Source organism: Parus major, chromosome 11 (genome assembly GCF_001522545.3).
Source record: "Parus major isolate Abel chromosome 11, Parus_major1.1, whole genome shotgun sequence".
Taxonomy (NCBI): domain Eukaryota; kingdom Metazoa; phylum Chordata; class Aves; order Passeriformes; family Paridae; genus Parus; species Parus major.
Genome location: NC_031780.1, coordinates 1,738,294 through 1,763,362, shown reverse-complemented (window position 1 = coordinate 1,763,362; position 25,069 = coordinate 1,738,294). Strand labels below are relative to the sequence as shown.

The following is a 25,069-nucleotide window of genomic DNA, read 5'->3' as shown; positions in this document are numbered from 1 at the left end:
CTGGAGGTGCTCACCCTGGAGGTGCTCACCTCCAGCCCTGCCACCCCTGCCACCTTCAGCTCATTCCCAGCACCCCTCTGCCACCCTGGAGGTGCTCACCTCCAGCCCTGCCACCCCTGCCACCTTCAGCTCATTCCCAGCACCCCTCTGCCCTTCCCACAGGAATCATTTATCTGGCAAAGAGGTTTTCTCTTCAACCCTCTGGCTCTTCTTCCCACAGCCTGTGCCCATCCCAGCCCCTGCTCCCACTGCTCCTGGTGGGATTCCCTGGATCCCTCTGGCTGCTGTGCCCCCCCAGGCTGGAGCCCTTCCCCAGGGATGGCCATGGGAGCTGAGCAGCAATTCCCAGTGGGAAGCTGCTGGGAGCACTCTCGGGGTGCTTTGACAGAGGTTAAGCCGAGCCCAGAGCTCAGCAGCTCCTCTGTGGTGTCAGCCAGCCTCAAGCACTTGGTTGGTTGATGGAAAATCAGGATTTGGGCTTCCCCCAGCTGAGATTCCTCAAAATCGCCTTCCCCTGCCTGTTCCCAACCCCAGCATGAGCACAGCCCCTGTTTGAGCTGTCAGGAAAGGCAATCTCTTGCCAAGAGATTCAGGAAAAATGATAAAAAACATCAGCTGATGGCTGGGGAATCTCATCTGCTGAGCCAGGAGAGGAAGATGAATATTCCCATTTTTCCAGAGCTAAGGAAGGATCAGGGTCTCCACCAGCTGTGCTCTCCAAAGGTCTGGCAGCACCTTCCCAAGAGAGAAGGGATTTGGGAAGTTCTGGCTTCATTCCTACTTGTGGCCTTGTATCCCACCTTCCTGCAGGGCCTGGATTTTAACAGGGTGCCCAGAAGAGCTGTGGATTCCTCATCCCTGGAACATTCCAGGCCAGGCTGGATGGGCTTGGAGCACCCTGGGATAGTGGAAGATGTCCCATGGCAGGGCTGGGACTGGATGAGCTTTAAGGTCCCTTCCCACCCATTCCATGATTCTGTGATTTTTCCTCATTATTAAAAGGATTTCCCAGTCCTTATCCCAAATGCATTTCGGGACAGAGCCATGCCCACATTCCCATTTCCCTAAATAACACAATTCCAGAAAAGAACATGGAGACAAGAACAGGAATCAATATTCCAGTGCTGCTCCAGGATGTCCTGGAAGGGGAGCTCGGGGAGCTTTGGGAAGATAAGATTGGGTGCATAAAACTGCCAGATGATTAATGAACCTTTGTCCTGGCGAGGGAGATAAAACCCCTGGAGCTGCTGCCCCTGCTAACAGCTTTTCCATCACTTTGGAAATATTTTTGCTCATTCCAGAGGTATTTGATTATCTGTCTTTATCCAAGGGCAGATGGAATTGGAAATCTCCCCCAGCCCCGTTTTGCTCTCACATCAGAGCTCCTCCCTTTGCTGTTCTGTTTTCTCACCTCTGCGGCCTCCAGAGTTGGGAGAAATCCACACCAGTTCCTGCTGTCCCACCTCTCCTCCTTCCCAAATTCCCAGCAGGGCATTTTATCTCCTGGCTGCCGCTGCTGATGGATCCCTGGCTGCTCCCAAGGGTGGGGGAAAGGTGGATCCACACCTGAGCTCTGTCATTCCACAGAGTGATCTTTACCTGGAAAAGAGATGGGGAAGAGGCAGAGCAGCCAGGGCAGAACATTCCAGGGTGTTTAAACTGGGATGGAGCAGGAGAAGGCACCGGGATTTGGATGGGCAGAGCTCTTGGAGCCTTTGGAGCTTGGAAAATCCCTGAAAAAGCCTTTTCTCCTTCCAGCTCAGCTTTCTCCTTTCCTCCTTTCAGTTTTGCCACAGCTGATCCAAGGAAAACCCTCATGACAGGAACAGGCTCTGGGAATTCTGCAAGGAGGCAGCTGGGCTGGAAGGTTGCTGAAAAGTTTGGAGTGGGATGGTTTGGATGCTGAAAACCTCCATTTTTCCATGGAATTCCCTTGGAATTCTTGTCACACCATCAGCACAATCCGTGTCCCTGTGAGGTGAAGCTGCTCACACATAAACAAAAATTGAATTTTCTCTGTTTGGAACTTTTTCTCCAAACTTTTGGTTGCAGAGCAGGTTGTGTTTTGTAACTTTATCCAACAACATTCCAGACAAACCTGTGGATGCTGGAAATGCCATTTCCCTCGGTTTGGGCAGATTTTGCAGAGTCAAATCAGCACAGAAATGAGGAGTTCAAGTTCCCTGAAAGGTGGAGACTTCACTGGGACAATCCATAGGAGCATTCTCTGCTGGAATGAGCGGTGCTTCTTTTATCCCATTAAATTCCTGGAGTTCAGCAAGTTTATTCCAAATTTATATCCAGGACAGGGCTTGGAGCAACCTGGCATGGTGGAAGGTGTCCCTGAAACGACAGGGGTGGGATGGGATGATCCTTTTTCCCTTCTTTTGGAGAAAACCTCTGGAAAACGGGATAATTCCAGCAGCTGGCTCTGGGGCAGAGCATCCCTCGAGCTTCCTGAGGAAGGAATTCATCCACGGGGAGAGCAGGTCCTGGGAAGGCTCTGAGGGATCCCTGGGTGCTCAGTGCTCCCAGCTGGGACCATCAGTGCCCAGGAGCACCTGGAGGAGATGATTGGGATGGGAGAACCCCGCCCATCCCATTTCCCCACCTGGCAGCGGGATTGAAGCCACCCACAAATCCCAGTTCCCTTAAGGGGTGACTTTGTGGTGCAGGGAGCCGGCGCCTGTTCCTCATTTCTGAGTTTTTAGGGACAGCAAGTGGATTAGAGGATGATTTTCCCCTTCCTGGGGGGCTCCAGGGGCCTTGGCGGCCGCCTGGATTTTGGGGATGAGGAGTCGTGGGAATTTTGTCACCTGTTTTGGAACCCTGAGCATCTTCCGGAGCCGCCCTTCCCTTCGTGAGGTCAGTGAGGTCTCTGTGTCCCCAAACTGCCCCTGGTGGAGCTGAACGGACTGGGGTTTCCTGGGATGGACTGGGGTTTCCTGGGATGGACTGGGGTTTCCTGGGATGGACTGGGGTTTCCTGGGATGGACTGGGGTTTCCTGGGATGAGCTGCGCCTTGTGTTCCTGCTGGGATTTGGGAGAGGCTGGAGCTGCCTGGGATGCAGCTCCTGCTCCTTCCCCCTCCTCGGAGCGGGGTTTGGTGCCAACCCCTCAGGCCTGGGGCTGGGAAGGTTCAGGATATGGAAACCATTCCTGCTCCACGGGATATTCCCTGCTTCGCTCTGTTTTCCTCCCCATTTATCCCAAACCTCATCCCTGTTGCTCCTGTGCACCGCTGGCACCCCAAGGTACGGCTTTTATTTCTCCTAATCCCCTTTTTTATCGATTTTAGCTGTTGGCAGGTGGCTGTAAGGAATATTTGGCTTTTACTGGGCTGGGTTTTGCGTTTTCCTCCTTTATTCCTCTCCTTGTGTTCCGTCATGCCTGATGAGTGTCCCTGAAATCAGAATTTTGGGATGTCTCTGCTCCCCTTTGGAAAAACACAACATTCTGGGCAAGAATTTATCCTAAAATTAACCTAAACTGCCCCTGGCACAACCTGGGGCAGGTTCCTCTTGTCTCTAAAAATCCTCTTTTTATTTTTTTTTATTTTTTTTTAAATATTTCTCACAATAAGAAAACCAAATCCAAACCCTTCCTGCTCTCCGGGTTCGGTTGGATGCTCCCCGACCACGCTGGAATTTTTTGGGGGAGCAGGAGTGACCCCATCCCGGGCTCTGCCACCGTGACCTGCCCTGCTCCAGCTTTTCCTCACATCTGGAAAAGGGGAACAAAAGGGCTTTTTGTGCTCCCTCTGCAGCGAAATCCTCGTGAACTGAGGCTGGGAAAGAGCCAGGAATGGGGAAGATTTCCATGGATTTACCGGGGTTCTGCAGGCGCTGCTGGGATGGTTTTCCTCCCTTTTGTTTGAAAGGGGCTTTTGCTTTCCTTCCCCAGCTGGAATCGCTTGGGCTCATCAGCTCCGCCCAGCTAATTAAGTAATTAATTAACCCCCAGGGCTGCGCAGGTGCCGCCGCTTTGGGGCTAATTAAGGGCAAAACGGGATCTTTTCCATCTGGGATCTGCTCCAGAGGGAATTGTTGCCCATGGAACGGGAAAGGGGGATGTGAACACCAAAGCCGTGCCTGGAGTTTTATCCTTGGCTCAGGGGAGCCCCGAGCCGCATCCCGGAGGAAACCTGGAAACAGGGGCTGGGCTGCGGCTTTCTCCCAAATAAACCCATCCCGCCCCGCTGCAAGTGGAATATTGGGTGCCTGGAGAGCTTTAAAGCTCCTTTATGTGTCCACAGGGTGGGAATATTTCTAGGATTAAAGAGCAGCTGCGATTTAAAAATTTATTTTTAATTTATTTTAATTTTTTTGTGACCCTCTGATTCAGTTGCCTTCACCTCTCAGGTGTTTGAAGAGCTTTATAAACCTGATTTAGAATTTTTGGCTCTGCAGCAAGTGCTTGTACCTGTCCTTTTCCTAGGGGGGAATAAATGAATAAATCTGTTTTCTCAGGAACTCCTTTCCTGTTCCTGCCGCTGGGAGAAGGAGGTGGGAAGGGATTTGGGATGGGGAGCTGTGGAAAGGGGAAGCAGGAGCTGCTGCCTCGATGGTTGTCAGCTGCTTTGGGAAATGGGAATGGCTGGGATGGTTTGTTTTCCTAACTGGAAAATTCTGTTCCTTTATCTCAAGGCACCCATTTCCTTCCTAACTGGGAAAAAAATTAAATATAAATAATTTATATATATTTATAATATCTAAAATAATATATAAATTATAACAATGGAATATATAAAACATGGAATATATAAAACATGGAATATATAAAACATGGAATATATAAAACATGGAATATATAANATGGAATATATAAAACATGGAATATATAAAACATGGAATATATAAAACATGGAATATATAAAACATGGAATATATAATATATAAAATAAATAATAAAATACTATAAAATAAATATATACATATTTATGTCTATATAAATAAAATATTTAAATATATTAACAAATATAAATAAATGTTTATATTTATAAATATTGATATAAACAAAAATAAATTAAAAAAATATTCTGAGGAGGTGGGAAAAAGTGAAAATCCCGTGTTTGGTGAAGGACTTGGCTGCTGGAGGCAGAGATTTGGGGATTCTGTTCCCGAGGGAGGGACAATGTCCCTGCCCAGGTGGCGTTGGCTGCTCTGAAATGATCCAGGATTTGACCCTCCCTGGAGCCTGAGCAGGGAATTATCGACACCTGGAGAGAAGTGGAGAATGAGGAGCTGCAAAGAAAGAGAAAATGGTTGTTATTTCTCCTAATCCCATTTTTTATCTTAGGAAGAGTCTCCAAAAGCTGGGATGGCAGCGGGGGCACTGCCAGGGCAGCACATCTGCAGCACAGCTGGCGCCACATCCTGGGCTCAGCTGCAGCAAATGTGCCAATAAATGGGATTTATTTAGGATCAGGTTGCAGCACTGCCCTGATAAAGGAACATCCCGTTTGTCCCCAGATGGAGGAACCCAATCCTGGAGGTATCAGTGCATCTTTTAATGGCCTTGCTCTGAGAAACACAAGGATTCTGTTGAAATGGGATTTTAATGGTTCCTCCTTTTTTCCTGCTTCTCCCTGCAAAGCCTTTTGAGCTGGGAAAGGAGGCAGGGGATGGTTGGAATGCTGGCTCTTTGTGGGCAGCCCAGTTAAAATCTAATTATCCTGGTTATCAGTCAGTAAAAGGCTCCCCGAGAGAAAAAGGGGGTTTTTATTTCTCTTTGTTTGACAGCAAACCTGAAATGCATCACTTGATACCAGAACTGAGCTCCATTCACCCATTCCAACAAAAAAAGGGGAGCTTGATGCTCCCTTTAATGCCAAGAACTACAAAAAAATATCACTTTAAGTTTTACTGGCTCGTTAATTCAAGCTGTTCACTCAAAGTGCATCTTTCCCATGCAATGTCCCGGCCTAAAAATGTGCTTTATTTGGGTTTGGAGATAAATGGCTCACCCAGGCAGACTGCAGGCTCTGGAGAAGATCCTGGATCAGAGATAAGTGGCATAAACCCAGCAAAATGGGCATGGAATGATGCAAAATGGGAAGAGTTTGCTAAATCCGGGGTTGGAATGTGGATGCAGCCACTTGATCCTCGGTTTTGGGGGGCTGGGGGGAGAGGTTCTGCTCCCAGGAAACAAGGGACAAGAGGAACCTGCCCCAGGTTGTGCCAGGGGAGGTTTAGGATGGATTTTGGGATAAATTCCTGCCCAGAAGGGTTGGCCAGGCTGGCACATCTGCCCAGGGCAGGAGTTCCCAATCCTGAACGGGAGCACTGAAAGAGCAGAATTTACAAATTCACACTCCCAGCTGCTGTGAAATCTCTAAAATCAGGGAATATTGTCCTTCCCTCCCCATCCCCATTTTCCTGCCTTTCCAGCTGCTGTGGCACAGGCAGGACCTCCCCAGGGTCCAAACCTGCATCTTCCCAAATCCACCCCCAAACCTCTGGCCCTGGGAGAGGGAAGCTCTGATGGGATGGAGCTGATCCCGGTTTTGCCAGGAACACAGGACAGATTATCCTGGAATTCTTTTGTCTTTATGGAGGCTGAAATTCAGGAATTGTCTTTAATATCCCTGTGGAAACGAGGTAACTCATCCTGGAGAGCTCCAAACCTTTCCTGGCCCTGGAATCCCTCCTGCTGGGAGCTCCACCTGTGCCTTGGGATGGGAATGCTGGTGGAGAGGGAAGTTAAAAACACCCAGAAAACAAAAACTGGGCTTTACAGAGCCGGAGTTGTTGAGTTCCACACAGAAATGAAAACGGGATTTTGGAGGCTGGGTGTTTGTTCCTTTGGTGGTGGAGTTTTTTTCCCCCTTTTTTAGTGGAATGGAGTCCAAAGATGAGGTTTTTGGATAGGAAAGGCTCCCCCTCCCAGCACTCTGCCTCCCTCCATCCCTCCTGAGGCAGCGAAGGGATCGTGCTGGACCTGGGATTCTGTTCCACCAGTTATTGTCAGAATCAATCCCAGTCCCTGTGGAACTGTTTGGGCAGAAAACATCAAGTTCCTTCCATGCAGCCAAGAGGAGCCATGTCCTGAGCCCTGATCCCAGAAATAAAGCTGGGATGAAAAGCTTCACTCCCGGCCAGCAAAGATGGTCCTGCTTAAATCCAGTGCCACAAAAAACTTCCTGCACCCTGTTCCCTGTTGGAAATGGGGATGGTGGGAGCACAGCTGGTGGCTTTGGGTCTGCAGCCACCTGGGGGACCTGGAGGGGCTGGAATGTCCCCACCTGCCAGGAGAGGAGCCCCGGGGTATCGGGAGCGCTGAGGAGAATCCCGGTGTTCTGCTTTCCCTCTGGATGAGGGCACAGCCTTGTTTTTCCAAAGGGCTGGAAGCCTTTTCCAAGTGTCACTCTTGGCTCCTGGAGGCTTTGGGAGAGGATGGAGCTGTGGGAGGAGGTGGCTGCCAGCTGCTCTATAAAAACACTGCCTTGATCCAGAATCCCTCCGGAAGCGTCCCCGGCTCATCCCGGCGCTCCCAGGGGATCGCGCTGACCCAGATTCTGCCGGAGTGGCTGAGGTGGAGCCTCCACTACAATGTGGCTTTTATCTGCACCCAGAGTGGATCCAGAGCACGAGGAATGCGCAGGGAGCTTTGATTTCCTTGGAAAGCCATCGTGGCCAGACCTGCTGCCACATGCTTGGGTCGGTTTCTTTCTGCTCTCGCTCCCTGATCCTCTTGGAGGAGTTCAGGAAGCGCTTTTCATCCAGCTGGGAATGGCTGGGAGAGTCCAGGAATTTATCAGACACCTGGAAGACTCTGGAGGCAGGAGCTGGAGCAAATATTTGCTGGGATGAGCAGCTTTTCCTCTTTGAATTTCCCGTGTGCTCGAGGCAGACATTTCTTATCTAGGCTGTTTTTGGAGGGGGGACGCAATGCCACGGGAAAGGGGTTTTCATGGAATTCCTGGAATAACATTTGACAGGCTGGGAAGAGCAGGATGTCTGCAGGAGTTTGCAGCAGGAGGGGCTCTCTGGGGAGGAGCTGAGGGTTGGTGCTGCCCACAGCTGGAATTCCTGCACTCAGGAGCCTCTCAGTGCTTCCAGAGCCTTGGGAAGTTCGGCTTCCTGGAGGTGCCACCTCCCCATCCTGGAACTGGGATGAAAAATCAGGCATGGGAATTATTGTGGGCTTGATCAGGGGATCCCCAAAGGCTGAGCCATGGAATGGGCTGGGTGGGGAGGGATCTCTGAAGCTCCTCAAGTCCAGCTCCTGTCATGGAGATTCCCAACTTTCCACTGTCCCAGGTGGCTCCAAGCTCCATCCAGCCTGGCTTTGGGCATTTCCAGGGATCCAGGGGCAGCCACAGCTTCTCTGGGCACCTGTGCCAGGGCCTGCCCACCCTCACAGGGAGGAATTCCTTCCCCATATCCCATCCACCCCTGCCCTCTGGCACTGGGAGCCATTCCCTGTGTCCTGTCCCTCCACACCTTGTCCTCAGTCCCTCCCCAGCTCTCCTGGAGCCCCTTCAGGCCCTGGAAGGGGCTCTGAGCTCTCCCTGGATCAGCTGAACCCTCCCAGCCTGGCTCCAGAGGGGCTCCAACCCTTGGAGCATCTTCTTGGCCTCCTCTGGACTCACTCCAGCAGCTCCATGTGCTGATGCTGGAGTTCCTGGAGCTGCTGTGGGGTCTCACCTGAGCAGGACAGGAGGGAAGAATCCCCTCCCTCCCCTGTGCAGGAGGATTCCCTGTGCTCACCTCCTGCCATCCCCCTTCCCAGAAAGGTTTTCCTGCCTGTCTGTGCCTTGGACAAGGTTCAAACCAAGGGAAATGGGACTGAAATCCCATTTTGGGATTAGCACAGTCCAGGTGTTCTGGTGACATCTGCACACCTGGGAGCTGCTGGGCCAGGCTTGGCCGAGTTCCCTCTGCAGCTCCAGGAAAAGATTCCCTGCTGTTGATGTGCTGGCCCTGCCACGGGGTGGGAATTGGAGCGGGAATATTTCCACTCCAATCCTCCTCCTTTTGTCCAGGCCCATCTCTCCAGCCTTGCTTTCATTAGCACAGGGCTGCAGTTCATCAAGCCCCATAAATATTTGTATCCTGAGCGTTCCTTGGAGCGTTCCGAACCCTGGCCGGGATTTCACGGGATGCTTTGCGTTGTTTATCGTGCGGATGCTCTGACAGGGAATTCCCTGGGGGTCAGCAGGGCCGGGGAGGCGCGTTCCCCTCTGCTTTGTGATCCTGGTAGGAGCTGCCCTTCCCTCGGCGTTCCCTGAGTGGGTGTGGAGCGAAGGTCGGTCAGGGATTCCCCCATGGATGCTCCCAGTCCAAGGGATTTGCAGCTCTGCCAGCCCTGAAAGCTCAGAAATCAGCAGCTGTTCCCAAAAAACTCATGGATTTGTAAGAAATGAAGGAAGGCAAGGGGATTTTGGCTCGTTTCCCAAGAGCTGTGGTTCTGGGTGAGATCATGGGATGGGTTGGGTGGGAAGGGACCTTAAAACTCCTCCAGCCCCAGCCCTGGTGGGCAGGGCCACCTCCCACTGTCCCAGGCTGCTCCAAGCCTGTCCATCCCGGCCTGGAACACTTCCAGGGATGTTCCCTCACTTCCAAGGCAGGAAACACCAATGTTGGCTCTGATGGAAAAGGATTTATTGGGGTTTCAGTGGCATTTGGATTTTGGACCTTGTTCTTGCTGCTCTAATGAACCTGGCTGGTTGTTAAAGCCACCAATGCTCATGGAGAACACCAGGAATGGCAGTCATGGAATTTCAGATTGGAAAAGACCTTTCAGATCATTGAGGCCAAGCATGACCTGAAGTTTTAGGTGTTTAACTGTTAATTTTATTTTTTTTTAACCAAAAAAATTAAAATAAAATGGTTTTTCCTGAAGGTTTTTCCAGAGTTCTGTGGAGAAAAATGGGATGTGTCCCATTCCTAGTATTTATACTCCCAAAAACTTCCCTGATTTGATACCTGAAGGGATCAGCTGCTGAAGGAATGTGTCCATGTATCTTCCATGTGAAAGGATTCCTTCAAGACTGTTCTAGATTATTCTTCCAAGTGGATTAAATAACATTAAATAAATAACATTAAATAAATAACATTAAATAAATAACATTAAATAAATAACATTAAATAAATAACATTAAATAAATAACATTAATTAAATAACATTAATTAAATAACATTAATTAAATAACATTAAATAAATAAATAACATTAAATAAATAAATAACATTAAATAATAAATAATGATGAATAAAAGTTTGTTCTTTGATTTGTTAGAATAAACTATTTTTGGCAAATAAAAGAAGGCAGAATTATTAATACTTATTAATAATAATAATTATTAATAATTCAAAATCATCATTATTATCAGAAGTTCTTGGTGTAAAGAAAATACAGCCCCAAATCTCTACTACTTAATCAATAAATCTAAGTGTTGACAGCTTTAATGAGTTAATTATCTTTATTTTCTTCAATTAGGAAAGATCTTTATTTCAAATTTTAACTGAATATTAATTTCCTCTCTCTTTTTCCAGGCAGGATTATTGACTGCACACTGTGGGAATTCACCTCCTGAACACCTGCACCAGGTACTGCATTTCTTTCATTGCATTTCTGTGATGTTTTCCTGTTGAATGCCACTTCCAAAGGTTTTAATGATGGAATATTTGTGCTGTGCTTGGATTTTCAGAGGTCTGGGCTCTGTATTTTGCCCATCCCAGATTTTAATTGCAGGAAGAGGTGATTAAACCCTTGGAAAGAGGGATATTGTGCAGGGTGAATTGAGATTGTTGGAGGCTTTGGAAAATCCAGGATCTTTGTTCCCAGTTGCTCCTGGATAATTTTGGTGAGGGCCCTTGAAAACAGAGATTGTTGTGCAGGGTGAGTCAAGGCTCGTGGAGGCCTTGGAAAACCTGGGAATTTCATTCCAGTCATTCCCAAAGCTCAGGGTGAGAGCCTTTGGAAAAGGGGATATTGTTGTGTGGAGCGAACAGGAGTGGAGGCCTTGCAAAACCCGGGATCTTTATTCCCAGTTGTTCCTGGACAATGTGGTGAGGGCCCTTGGAAACGGGGATATTTCTGTACGGAGTGGATTGAGGGCTTCACGCAGGCCTCGGAAAACCTGGGAATTTCATTCCTCTTGTTCCCAGAGCTCACGGTGAGGGCCCTTGGAAACGGGGATTTTGTTGTGCAGAGTGACTGGCGGCTCACAGAGGCCTTGGAAAACCTGGGATCTTTATCCTGGAGCACGTGGCGAGGCCGGACGAGCACCTGGGCGTCGCTGCCGCTCCGGTTGTGCTCTCCCTGTGTAACTCAATCCTCTTCCCAGCTGTTCCTGATCCCAGATGGAGCCTGTCAGGAGGAGCCCCGTGTGTGACCCGAGCCATCCCAGGGCTCGAGTGTCTGAAATCCTTTCATGCCGCTGTCAGCCCGAGCCCCCTGCCCGTTCCATCACCTCGCGGCTCCGGCGTGTGCCGGCACCGCAGCGCCCCAGGCAAACTGCGAAGGGCTCCACCAATTCCTGGGATGGTTTTCAGATGGGATTTTATTGGTTTATGAATTGTTACCTCTGTTTCCTCCTCTAAACGAGGCTGCAGAAGCGAAGAGGGAATCGAGGCCAAGTCTCCCTCTTTCCCAACACGGGGAAGCCGATCCCGTGCGTCGGCCCCGCTCCCATCACGTGCTCGCCCTCTGCGGATATTTTTCAATCCCAACCCCACTGCAGTGCTTGGCTGGTGTTTTTTGCTCCTTTGTTTATTCCCCAGCCGCTCGGGATGAGCGCAGAATCCCGCTGGCAGGAACATTTGTGGGAAATCACATCAGGCCTCGCGTTTGCGCGCGGCCAAATCCGCCAGAGAGCCCCCGGCGAGCGCTCGCGCGGCCACGGAGCAGATTCTGTTCCCATTACTCACCAGAGAGGCTCGCTGGATGTTTATAGCTGTTGGGTGGGCAAGAAAGTTGTGAAGAGTCGGGATTTGTCAGAGCCTTTGATGGTTGAGGCTGGGTGGGAACGAAAGCAGCTGGCCTGGGTTGAGTAATGGGGTGGCACTGGTAGCCCTGACTCGTGGTAACTCATTTCTCTCCCAAATCCCAGTGGTGGCTGGGATTTGCCTGCTCAGCCCGTTCCTCGAGCTGCAGGAGCGGCTGGAAGGCTCCAAGTCAGTTTTATGGGTTGCTCTGACTCGGCCTAAGAGCCGGATTTGCCGGATAAAGGAGGGTTCTTCGTTAGGGAAACGTGAGGATTTGATTTAGCAATTCCCACTTAATGCCTGTGCTCCTGGAGAGCTGCTCCTGAGTGATGGTTGCTCCCAAATTCTCTGCTCCCAGTGCCCTGCACTGATGGGTAATCTTGTGTTTTCCTGCTTATCTCCTTGGAAAATACCAGGGAAAGCAGCTGTGGCTTCAGTGCTCGAATTGGACCTCACATCCCTTGATGGCTCTGTTTCCCTGCAGGGGAGGAGAAAGCCCCAATAAACTGTTCCAGTTGTGGTTCTGGAGACAAATGTGGGCTCTGGTGGACACGTCTTAAATGGAGCTCAAACAAAAGTTGCCTCATCCTTGAAGGATTTCCTTGACAAAGGTAGTTGGAATAAAGCCGGATGTTTTTCCGGAGGGCTGGCCGTGTATCTGAGGAGAACAATTAGTGTTTTATGGGCTGAAGCCACACCAAAGGGATCCAAAACTGGCTGAGACATCTGAAATAAAAATATCCCTCATCAGGGAGCCCTCAGGAATCGGGGAGGTTGGTGCTGGGGCTCTGTCAGCTCGGCCTGCTCTTGTTCCATCCCCTCACCAGTGACCCCTGGTAAAATTCCTGCTGCTGGAGCTCTGCACGGCTCGGCCTTAGCTGGGAAGTGCAGGGTGGTGACCAAGGAGCTGTGCCCTGTGCTCTGGGAGCTTTGGAAAGCTCAGCCCATGGAGAGGAAATGGGCTTGGATGCAGCTGGAGCTGGGATTGAAGCAGGGGGTGCTCCCAATGGCGCTGCCAAGGGAATAAAGCCTTTGGGAAGGGCAGGATGAGCTCCCAACAGGGCAGGGAGAGGTCAGTGGAGTGCTGGGATGGGTGTGAGGGGAAACCTCGTGCCCCTCACCAAACCATGCGGGATTGGTCCTATTTTTGTTTTCCAAAGGATGTCAAGAAGTGGAAGTTAGTATAAAAAAAGGGCTAAAAAAAAATAAAATGAGAGTGAGAGGTTGAAAAGCTCTTAATCTGCTGCATTTCTGAATAAAAAACTGAAATAAATGGGGTGACTTGGTATTTATGCACTGGGATCGTTTTGAGAGAGAAAACTTTGGAAACTAAAGGATAAGATAGAGGATCTGAGCTGGAGCTAAACCCCAGCACGTTGTGCCTTGGCCACAGCCCAGCGTTTGTGGTGGAGGTGCCACAGAGGATTTGCTGTCCTCTGCTGCTCCTCAAACCAGGGAGGGTGCTCAGCCAGGACCCCAATTTTAGGATTTTGTGTAGTTTTGGCGTTTTATGGAGCTGGGTGAGTGGGGAAATGGGATTGTGAGTCAGCACAGACGAGTTCATGGTCCCTTCAGGACTCACAGCTTTGTGAAGAAATGCACTTGAAAATCCTCTTGTATTCCAGAGGAAGGGATTGTTGTTCCTGGAGATTTACAGGAGAGTGAGGCCTGGAGCCACAGGAAGGTCCTTGCTGGCTGCAGAGTCCACCAGGAGGGGCTGCTCCCGTGTCCCTGGTGTGCTCCTCAAGGGAGTGAAGCTCTTGGAGCTGACGATGCTCGTTACTCTAACGAGATTTTTCTCATTAGACATCACAAGATAATATTCAGAGGACAGACTGGTCAAGGAAAGCAGTTGTTTGGTGGATGTTTTTAGGTGTCTTTATATTATGAAATGTGGATTTTGAGGGTGGTTTGATGCCTTGCTCTGGGAGCTCTGAAATGAGCAGTGGATTTTAAGGAAAAGGAAACTCTGTCTCCTTTTCCTTTCAATCTGATTTATCTCCACAGGTGCCATCCCATTTGTCATGTTCAGAGTTCCATCAGAACAGACAGCTCTGAGACAGGGTGGTGATAAACCCCCCACCTTAAACCCCATTTATTCACTTCCCAAAATAAATCATTTGGGGAAAACAAATATATGACTTTGTGTAGCAAACCCAGGGAAAGAAACCATTTCCAGGTCAGCTGTGTGAGTGGTGATCAGTTCTTGTTGTAATCCTGTGCTGGGGATTGATCCCAGTGATTCTGTGCTCCCTGAAATCCCATTTTTCCTGCAGGCTGTGCCGTGCCTGTCCTGCCTTTCAGTCCAATCCCATGTTGCTTTTATTATCATAAACCCCAGCGAGTTTAATGAGCTGTGTTGTGCTGAATTGCTTCCAGACTGGAGGTGAAGAGCAGGTAAATAAAGTTCATCCCTCTGGGATGGGATTGAAGGATGCTGAGGAGCTGTTGCCTCTCCTGGGGGTGCTCATGATGGGATGAGGAGTTTGGGGGTGCTCTCCCTGTTGTTGTTTGAGCTGGAGACGGCTCTGGTTGTCCCCTGGAGTGTAAACAACGCCCACCATGGATGGGGATTGTTGGGACTCGTCTGCTCTGGCCTTGCTTTGGTGCTGGAGGAGCAGAGCAAGGTGAAAAATCCTGTGTGGGGTTCAGAGCCCTCGGAGCTGAGCAGGATCCCTGTGGAACACAGCTGGGAATGGGATGGCTCCAGAGCCCTGGGTGTCCCTCAGGGTGGGGCACGTGAGGATCAACTCCTGAGTCCTGTGAGGAGCTCGGGAGGTTCTCAGGCTGCTCAAGGACCAAGGATTGGTGTTCCAGGAGTGCTCTGGGGCCTTGGGGACACAGCTCTGCTGGCCTGGCAGAGCCTCCAGGTTATGGGAGTTGGGAGAAGCCTCCCCAGGAGCGTCAGGAGGGATTTAATCACAAGATTTATTTGGCTGTGAAGGCTCTTTGGGGCAAAGCAGTTCCTGGGGATGTTCTGAAAACCCAAAAAGTGGCTGAGTGGTTCCTGGGGATGTCCTGGAAAACCAAAAAGGGGCTGAGGGGTTCTTGGGGATGTCCTGGAAAACCAAAAAGGGGCTGAGTGGTTCCTGGGGATGTCCTGGAAAACCAAAAAGGGGCTGAGTGGTTCCTGGAGTTTTTCTGAGAAACAGAAAGTGGTAAAGTCATTCCTGGGGGTGTCCTGGAAACCCAAAAAGGGGCTGAGTGGTTCCTGGGTTTGCCTTGAGCTGCTGTGGCCCCCAGGATGGCAGTGCCCAATTCCAAATAACATCCAGCCCAGAAAGAGGAAAAAGCCCCCAAAAAGCAGCCAGGCTGACCAGGCTGATAGATTTTTTTGCCACTTAGCTCCGAGATTTGCGAAGCTTTCATGGGAATGGGAGGGAAATCAGCTGCTCTGGGGGGCAGGAAATGGAATCTGGAGGCCCAGCTCCCTGTGCCTCAGTGGGAACATTGTTGTCCTCAGAGGAGCCATGCAGACGTTTCTTTTTATCCCAAAAAGAGCAATTTCCTGCCTTCCTCCTGTCCCAGTCTGCCTGTGCTTCCCCAGGATCCATGCAGCAGCAGGAATGTGGCATCGGAGCCCAGGAGCCGAGAGTGGGGCTCGGCAGGAGGGGCTGTGTCAGAAATAAGAAATAAGATAAATAAATAAGATAATAAATAAGAAATAATTCCCCATGTGCTGCCCGAGCCTGGGGGAGCTGCAAGAGTGGGGAGGATTTGGGGAACACCGGGATTTTGGGCTCAGAGGGAAGAGGAGGTGGTAGAAATGCAGGTGACAAGGGTGGGACAAAAGCAGAGCTCGGCCTGTGGTGGCACAAGGTGGATGTTTATTATCCCACAAGGTGGGGTTATTAAAAGGAGCAGATTTCAGCAGGGTTTAGTCTGGGGCAGCTGCAGCTCTGTGGGAATTGGGAGCTCTCTTACACCTGCTTGGTAATTTGGGTTTTTTTGGCCAAAACCCTTCTCCTGTCCCATCTGCTCCTGCTGCATCCTGAAGCGTTGGCACCTCTTGGAATCACAGATTGAACCACTTGAATTTCCAACCAGTGACTTTCCAGTGGATTTAATCCAAGTTTTTGGATCAATATGTTTAAACATTAAATATTGGGCTAAATCTGAACCAATTCCCCCTCCTGGACTGGACCTGGGAGTCTCCTGAAGGTTTTTATGCCATGTGAAATCTCCATCACACCTGATTTATCCAGTGCAGCAAAAAACAAACTCGTCCTGAATGGGCTCCTCTCTTGTAATGCCGAGTTTACTGATCAATTTGTTTAAACCTTTAATATTGGGCTAAATTTGAACAACTTTCCCTTCCTGGATTGGACCTGGGAGTCTCCTGAAGGTTTTTAGGCCCTGTGGAATCTCCATCACACCTGATTTATGCCCCCAGAAAAAAAACAAACGAAAAAACCAAACAAACCTTTGTCCTGAGTCAGCTCCAGTGTCATAAAGCCTGAAAAATGAGACCTTTGGTAAGTGGGGCAGGAGAAATGCCTTGGTTATCAAAATTCCCTGCCCAAATACTGATGCTGCTGGGTGGAGAGGGGAGGGATCTCCTGGGGGGACTTGAGGATGCTGATTCCATTCGCTTCTGGGTTCTCCAGAGGAGCTGTGGCAGCTTGGGCTGAGCCCAGGGATTTATTTCCAGGAGCACAGGATGGCTTTGTGCTGAGCCTACAGAACAGTGCCCTCTCGTGTGCTGACAGGGCTGGGAGCTGCAAACCCAAACCCCTCACGGATTTTGGGCTGTGGATAAGGAATTCTGCCTGACCTGTGTGCTGAGGAGGTTTTCTGTATTTTTTTTTTGTTTATTTTCTGTAGCACCGTGGTTCTTAAGGTTTTTGTGACTGAGATTTAAAATTATGTAAATGAGCTTTTTTTAATATATATTTTATATCTCAATACACGGGGGTTTTTGGGGTTTTTTTAATAGGGAAAAAGCCTAAGGGCTCTATTTTATTTTCTTTTGATGTTGAAGCTGGCAGAGATTGCTCTGTCTGGCAGCAGCTGAGCTCGTGTGCCTGGAACCAGAGGTTTAAGGTGTAGATCCCAATTTCAGAATGATCCCAAAAGTGCAAACTCAACATTAATATTTGCATTTCTGGCTGGTTTGGGGCTGTTTTTTCCCCATCATTGTTTGGGAATGCTGAAAGTGTTGGAAGTGAGGTTCAAATCCTCATTTTGCCAGCGACTTTGCAGATTCCAAACCTGTGTCTCCTCTCCTGTGCTGCTCTTTGGGCACAGCCCAGCTGCTCCATCATTTCACTGGCCGGGGATAATAAATCACATTCCTGATCTCATGGAATCATTGAGGCTGGAAAAGACCTCCAAGACCATCCATTCCAACCCCACAGCAGTGCTGGTCCTCGTGGTGCTCTCTCTCCTTTATTCTCCTGTTTTACTCTTGGCTGCTCTTTGCACGATCCCAGTTTGGTTCTTTCCGCGGGGATTCATCCGGGTGAAGTTTTCCAGCCTGGAGCTTCATCTGCTCCGTGGACAGATGTGATTTTATAGCTGGGTAAATACAGAGAAATCAACTTCATTCCAGGCCCATATGTGAAATAAAAACGCTGCAGTGCTTGTAGGCCGGTCCTATAATCAATGGGGCTACAAATTCATATTCTTTGGGATTGTAGCAGAACCTGTGCTGGGAATTAACTTGATTTGGGGGGTGTGTTTTCTGAGCAGATTTAAAAATGATTAACCTGATAAAACTTAGACTTCTGACGAGCTTTGTAACGCTGCTTTGCTGGTGCCTCCTCCCTGCTTCAGGAGAGTGGAGCCTGCCTGGTTTTCCCTGGATTTGGGAGTGTTTTCCAGCGGGATGGATGGAGTGTGTCCCGAGGTGGAGGAATGTGTGTTAAATAAACAGCCAGCCTGGGCCCTGCTCACGGTGGGTGTGTTTGCCTGATTTTTAGGAAGGGGGATGTGTTTGGATGAGGGATTTGTAGTTTGCACTCGGGTTCCCTTTGCACTCGCTCCAAGGGCTGAGATATCCCGTGTTTGGATCCAGCCAAGGGAAGTCAGGAGGGGACTGGAGCTGCACAAACCAGAGATGCTGTTCGTGTGGGTGAGCTTGGAGCCGGGTCCTGTCCAACATCTTTAGGATTTTGCTGTCAAGGATTATCAAGTTAGGCCTTGTTGTCAAAGCTTAGATGACCTTTAATGTCCCCTCCAACCCAAATTATCCCAAATTTCTGTGGGATCTGGCTTGTTCATTGGTGGCATTTCCCTGTGGTTGGTCCTGTTTTGCTTCCAGCACAATTCCTGGTCAGTTCCTGGCTGTGAGGATGGAGATCCCAGAGTGAACCTCGTGGAGGCTCCTCTGCTCACAGCCCCAACTTGGTGGCAGAAGCAGCCAAACCTTTTTGGATTTTTGGGCCAAGATAAGTGGAACAATGGAAATTCCCATTCCAAGGGTTGGGTCCCTCCAACCCAAACCGTCTTGTGGAAGCTCTGGCCTTGCAGAGGAGCTGAATCCAAACCAGCTCCGGGGAATCTCCCAGGTTTTCCCAGAGAGTGGCTGTGAGTGGGGCTGGAATCTCAACTGGCTTGGGGAATCTGGGTCAGAAGGGGCAAATGGACCAGGAAAAATCCCAGGGAATGCTGGTGCTGTGCCCCAAGATGATCCTAAAAGAACAAGAGGCTGCTTGGGCAGAGTGTTGGATTTAACCTGGGAATCTCCTGGAGGGAATTTTCCTTCTGCTCCTGCTCAGGTCAGGGAAGATGACTGGACGTGCACCTTTGGCAGTTCATTTCTCAGCTTCCCGTTTTTCTCTCGGCAGGAAGATCCCAGGCATTGGCAAACCAGGGTGGGAAGGGCTGGTGCTGCACCTCGGCTTCTCCTGTTCATTGATTATGAAAAGTCTTTGCTCCGAGCTCGGTGCTGACTCCAAAGTGGAAAGGCAGCGCTGATCCCACTGTCCCGACCAAGGGAGGCACCAGAATCTTGGGATATTCCATCTGGGTAGCCCAGCTGGTGCCACAGGGTGCAGGGCTCAGAGCTCTGAATTTCTCGTGACACCAGAATTATCTCCTGACATTGTACCTGCACGCAAAGGCTGCAGCAGCAATTCCACGTTCTTATAATCCCCCTGCTCGGATAAAAATCAGATGGGAACAAATGTGCAGCACACGAGGACTAAAGACTTTTATTACAATATCTTTTTAATTATCAAGGTGGGGAATCACGTTTTACAAAGTCCAATAAATTGAATTTTATTATGGTTTGTGTGAGGACTTATTTAATAGCAGATTACAGGGGATGCTGACACAATTCCTCTTTCTTTCTCTGAGGTTTATTTGTCGCTTGTTGAACTCTGGGAAAACGAGCTGGGGATGGAAGCAGAGGGTTGCAGATCTAATCCAAGGGATGGTTCATGTTCATGGTTTAGATTAGCTCAGTTTAATTCCAGATTGTGTGCACTTGGAGCAGCTGGGAAACCAGACCAGGCAGTTGGGCTTTATTAGGAATGAGCTCCTGCTCTTTTCACTCGGTGCTTTGGGAAGTCTCAAATCCTGAATTATGGCTGTTTGCTTTGGAAGGAGCTCCAGTTCTGCTCTCTGCTCCTTGCTGTCGGAATTCAGGGCTTCTGTGGAACTTCCTGCCCCAGGCAGGTGTGGAGAGGGGATGGATTTGGTTCCCTAAACTGGGAACTGCTGGATTATCCATGGAATCATGGAGTGGTTTGGGTTTGAAGGGATCTTAAAGCCATCCAGTTCCACCTCCCGCCTATCCCAGGCTGCTCCAAGCCCCATCCACCCTGGCCTGGGACACGTCCAGGGATCCAGGGGCAGCCACAGCTTCTCTGGGAATTCCATCCCAGCCTCTCCCCACCCTCACAGGGAAGTTTTCCTTCCCAGTATCCCACCTAGCCCTACTCTGGTGAACTCCCAGTATTCTGTGGGTTTGTGCTTTGCTGGGAATTTTTTCCCTAACACCGAGGTTTGTTCACAGCATACTCAGCTCTGGGTGGTGAAAAGTTCCCCTCTCACATTTCAGATTTATTATTTGGAATTATTTGGTTGTCTTCCCCATTTCTGACAGTCACCAGTCTCTGGGAGGGTCAGTCCATACAAAAACCCCTTTCAGTTCTGGATGCTGCTGCTGCAAAAGCTACGAGCAATATTTGGGATATCAGGTTCCGTGTGTTGAGGAAATGCCAGTTTGAGGGAATTGCACATGGATCCCCTTCCCAAATCTGTGCTTGGAAATGCAACAGGCAAAAGTGATCCGTGTGCTAAATAAATGGGAATGTGAGCTACAACTTGCACAGCAAGGTTCCAGCGTGGCCAGGGTTATATTCCCATTTTAACTCCTAGGGAAACTTTTGGAAATGGAAATCAATCCTATAAACCCACGGAAGACCCTTCTGGCCCCATGGCTACAGCGAGCACAGGCATTTAAGAGATGATTTTCATATGCATGGAGTCATCTTAGAATTCTGGAAGGGAACAGTTTGTCTGGGATTCAAAATAAATTATTCATCCTTTTATTACCATAATAATCGCTTTTTATGGTTACCCAAGTGAATGTTATTATGAAAGCACAGAAAAATCTATTAATTATTTTCCAGGTTTTTAGAGTATTTCGGTTTTTCCTCATATTTTTTTCCCCCCATTCTAGGGAGGGGGTTTGATGTTATCAGAAAACAAAGTTGTTTGTTTTTTTTTTGTCCAAAGATAAAAGTCTCTCTGCACACTTGTTTTGTGTATCAGAGCTGATACAAAAAATCACAAAACTGATGAGATCAACTTATGCAGCGAAAATGCCACTCTGGAGGCCTCTTCCCTGCTTTTTGGTCCCTATGGATTCTGGGGTGTTTCCTTTAACTTTGTGTAGGTCCATCATTTATTTATTAAAAAATCACAAACATGGGGTGGGGTCTTAAAAATAAGAAATGTTGCCTTGTGCCAGGAACAACTGGAAAGAGCCTGGAATGGAGGATTTTCCCCCTCTGATAGAAGGAGGGTTGAGTGCTGATTAACAGGAGCCTCCAGGGCCCTAAATTTGTCCAAAGTTTAAGAGGGATTTGTGTTAAATTTATAAATTCTTGTTCACAGCCTGGCTGTTGGAGGGCTGGACGTTTGTTGGTTGGTTTTTCCCCAAATAAATGATTCCTGTGTGGACCAGCAGCTCCCAAAGATGTTTATTTCCATGGTTTTGACCAGCCTGGTCTAGGGAAGCTCAGCCTCAGCAGGGCTTGGAATGAGGAGAGGTTTAAGGTCCTTTTCCAATCCAAACCACTCCAGGATCTTCTGGAAGTTGCTCCAAGAGCATGGACTGAGTTGTTGCTCCGGGGTTTGTGATAATTCTGGCTTTGGAGGGAAAAGCTCTATGGAATGTTGTAGAACCAGGATGTTTGGATGGTGTTGGAGGCTGAGGGAGTGTGAGAAGGACAGAGAAATCCTGATTCATTTGTCTCTTCTGATGGGCTGAGTCTCATGTAGTGCAAAGTTCAAGGCTGCCTGTGATGCTCTGATGGGTCTGTGAGTGATGCTCAGGCCGTGGAGCACTGAACACCAGGGAATCATGGAAATAATCAAGGGATAACCTTGGAATTCTTCAGTGAGAGCAGCTCTGTTGGACAGAGCGTGGTGCTGATAACACCAAGGCCATGGTTCAGTCCCTGGATGGGCCTCACTCGAGAGCTGGACTTGATCCTGTGAATCCCAGAATATCCAGTGGCCTGGAAATAAAGTGGGAATGAACAGCACTTCCAGAGTTTCCAAAGTGTTTAAGGAAATGGGTTTTTCATGTTGGGTCTCCCGAGGGAATCCTGCTGGATGTGTCCACGTGGCCCCCCACACCTGAGGGGGTTTGAGAGTGGGAAATGATGGTAAAAGCCCAGCAGGGCTGCGAGGTTGGATCCTGGTTCATCCCAAATCCCTGATTTTCCTGCCTGTGACCCAAGGAGAGGACTCAGCACATTCCCAAGCTAAGGCATGGGACTGACCCTGTGGGACAGCATCCTGGACACCTCAGGAAAAATATTCTCCAGGAAACCTTGCCTTTGGAGCTGGTTTTACTCTCTGTGCATCCATTTGGCCTCTGGGTGCTGGAGGGTGGGGAAGGTGTCGGCTTTTGGGGCCTGGGCAGGGCCTGGCTCACCTTTTAGAGCCCAGCCCCGTGCACACCCTTCCCACAGTGTTCAAACCCTTCCTACACCCAGAAAACCCCGGATAAACTCACTCCAGGCTATTTTACACCTTCCTTCGTGGTCCTGCTTCACCCACAGATCCAGCCAGCAGACTGGGAGATCCAGTAGCCCTCTGGCCACCTGGGTTTGGTGTTGGCTTCTTGTCAGCTGGGACGTGGCACTGGGAGAAGCTGCTGGGAGCTGAATTCTTCCCTTCCAAATGCCAAGGAGCTGCTTCTCCAAATTTTTCCTGTTCTGAGTTTATTATATTAATGGAGAAGAAGTGCTTAAAGCCCTCGGTGGTTGCTCAATGTAGCCTTTGGCACCACACACAGCGGTGGTGGAAAAAAAGCAAACAGAAGTGTGAAGAGCCCGACAAAACACATGGAAAATATCTTGTATTATATAAATGGGCTCAATGCCTGTGCCTCAAGTGCTGCCTCTCATTCGAGTAAATTCCTCCCACCAAGGAGGCAGAAAAATCAGGACTTGGGAGGCAGGAGCAGAGGGAAGGAGGAGCAGTTGAGTGTTTTGGAGGTGTTTTGCCCACAGTGGATTTTTAGAGGGGTTGGAAGGAGTGTAAAGGAAGGAGATGCAGTGATCTGAAGGTTCTGTCTGAGAATGCACAACAAAAACGGTGCTTGAAAAGGAAAATCACACACTGGGCTGTCAGATGTTTGGGGCTGTTGCAAAATCAGGCTGGGACCGTGAGTTCCACAGCTTGCCACTGAGATCAGGGCTAAATGAGGCTTCAAAACATGAAAACTCCAAAAATAAAACACCAAACAACAGCAAAAAAAAACCCCAACAAAAATCCCAGCTTAACAAGAAGTAGAAATCCCAAGTCAGTTGGAATGGGAATGTTTAAGTGGTGAACAGAGTGGTGTCAGGTTAACGGTTGGATTTGATGCTCTGAGGGGTCTTTTCCCACATTAATGGTTCCAATGACTGAAGATGAACACAAGGATTTCTAACTGAGCAGAAATGGTTTGGGTTTCTTGTTTGCTGTCGTGGTTTGGGGGAGGTTCTTCCTCTCCATGTGGTGGTGGAGGTGCTGGTGGTGCACAGGTGAAGATCCTTTGCAAGAGATCCGGTGGTGCCTCTGGAATATCCAGGTAATTTCAGGAAAAATTACCCTTGCAATTCCTTCTGTGATCCAGGGTTTTGGGAGAACCCTCAATGCATCCTCCCCTCTCCATCCTCCAAGGAACAATCCTGCCTCTCATCCACCCCCTCTTATCCATTCTCTGCTTCCATCTCTGCCCTTAATTAACTTTTCCCATTCTGCTGAGCGTACAACATCCCAGGATTAACCTAACAGGGAGCACAAAGTTCCCGGAGAATTGAAAATCAATTTCCCTGTCTTCGTGTACCTGTCAAGGATTGAGTGCCAGGGCTGGAATTCATCCTCTGGTAGCTGATGGTATCGTGTCCACCTAAATCACCTTTCTAGCAGTGCTTGAGATGCGTTGGGCTGAATCCCCTGGCTGCCATCCTGTTCTCGGTGGGACAGGGAAGCAGAGGGGTCGGAGTCGACGCTGACTCTTCCATGTCTGGCAAAAATCTGGTTGTGGAGCAAGAGGGAAATGCTGGCTGGTCAAAATTCCTGGGTGTCCTCATCCCTGACAAGCGCTGAGCTCTGCTGTTTATAAAAAGGATTGAGGGCCTTGAGTTGGGCTTAGTCAGCTGCTGATCCCTGGGAACGAGGAAGGGGGGGTGTTGTTTCTCCATCTAATCACTTGCAGGCTTGTGATTACAACATTTAATGATGATGGCCGAGGTCAGTTTTTAATTAGCTGAGCCACATGATGGGCTCTCGCAGTGCCAGCAAAGCCTTTCCTCGCCGATGTCTGGCGTGATGCTCCAGAGGAGCAGCTGTGCCAGTGAAATCCTGGATTTATGGGTTAAATCACGCTGTGTATTTCCCAATCCCGAGCTGTTTTGCTCTGATCTGGATGGGACACGGTGGGTCCAGATTGCAGCGTGCAACCAGTCCCCGTCTTTGTTCAACATGTTGAGGAGAGAGCAATAAATAGGGAAGAAAATAATACTCCAAAAGTCTTGGGAAGCTGGCGGACGTGGCTGTTACCAGGACTCACATGATGCTGTGGCCCGGTGGAGCCGAGCTGTTGCCGATTGAATCACATGTTTTTGTCCTGGTAACGACCAATAACATCCCGCTCCTTCCCAAAAATCCTAAATATAGCCCTGAGAACCTCCAACCAGGGAGGGTTGGCACCGGGCTGTGCCTTTTCCACAAGCCCCGTGTGATGGCTGGGATAGAGCGGGCCCGTGCCAGGAGCAGATGGCAGAGCAGGCTGCACATTCCTGAGTCACTCAGCTTCTCCCTCTCCCCTTCCCTGCGAGGAGGGATGGATCCCAGGCTGGATTCACGCATGGCTTCGCCTCCAACGTGGATGGAAAGGTATTGGAAAGGGCAAAAACGGATGACTTGGGTTTTCCTGGCCCACACGTGGATGATAACAATCCCCCCAAGTCCCTCCCTGCCGTGGGATGGGGTGGAGGAGATGATTCCCTCAGGGATGAGCCAGCCCCTTCCAAGCTGAAAGCACACATTTGTTTTCCTGAGCGTACATCTCGACATGCTCCCTGCACGCTCTGCCCTTGACCCTGCTCGCATGTGAGCTATAAAATTTTCCATTGATTTCCTGGAGGTCTGGAGCTTTCAGGCGAGGCTGGGTCCCTTTGAGCCATCCAGGTCTGGAGTGTGTTTAGGGGATGAGGTTTAGCCAAGTCTGAGGTCGCTCAGAGCTCTGCACGTGAGCAGAGCTTCCCTTATCGAGCTGCTCTGCCGAGCCAGGGACGCGTCCCTGGGGTGCTGCTCCTCAGCCTGGGGCAAATTCTGGGGGGGTTTCATCTCCCCTCAAAGTCTGAGGTTGGTCCCTGGCAAAGGCAGAGCTTCCAACCTGTTGCATTGCTCATAAATACATCAAATTTGGCTCTCAGACATCGCTACTGGCATTGTTTTTTTTGT

At 49.5% G+C, this 25,069-nt stretch overlaps 1 long non-coding RNA gene across 1 annotated transcript in view; it reads left to right on the top strand.

The window, feature by feature from the left end:
• LOC117244970 overlaps window positions 1-19,161 on the top strand; it is a 36,154-nt gene extending 16,993 nt beyond the window's left edge. Inside the window, exons 4-6 of the long non-coding RNA XR_004499002.1 lie at window positions 10,499-10,552; window positions 17,708-17,828; window positions 18,721-19,161. This is a non-coding gene — a long non-coding RNA (uncharacterized LOC117244970). The remainder of the gene's footprint in view (window positions 1-10,498; window positions 10,553-17,707; window positions 17,829-18,720) is intronic.
• Window positions 19,162-25,069: the final 5,908 nt, after the last annotated feature.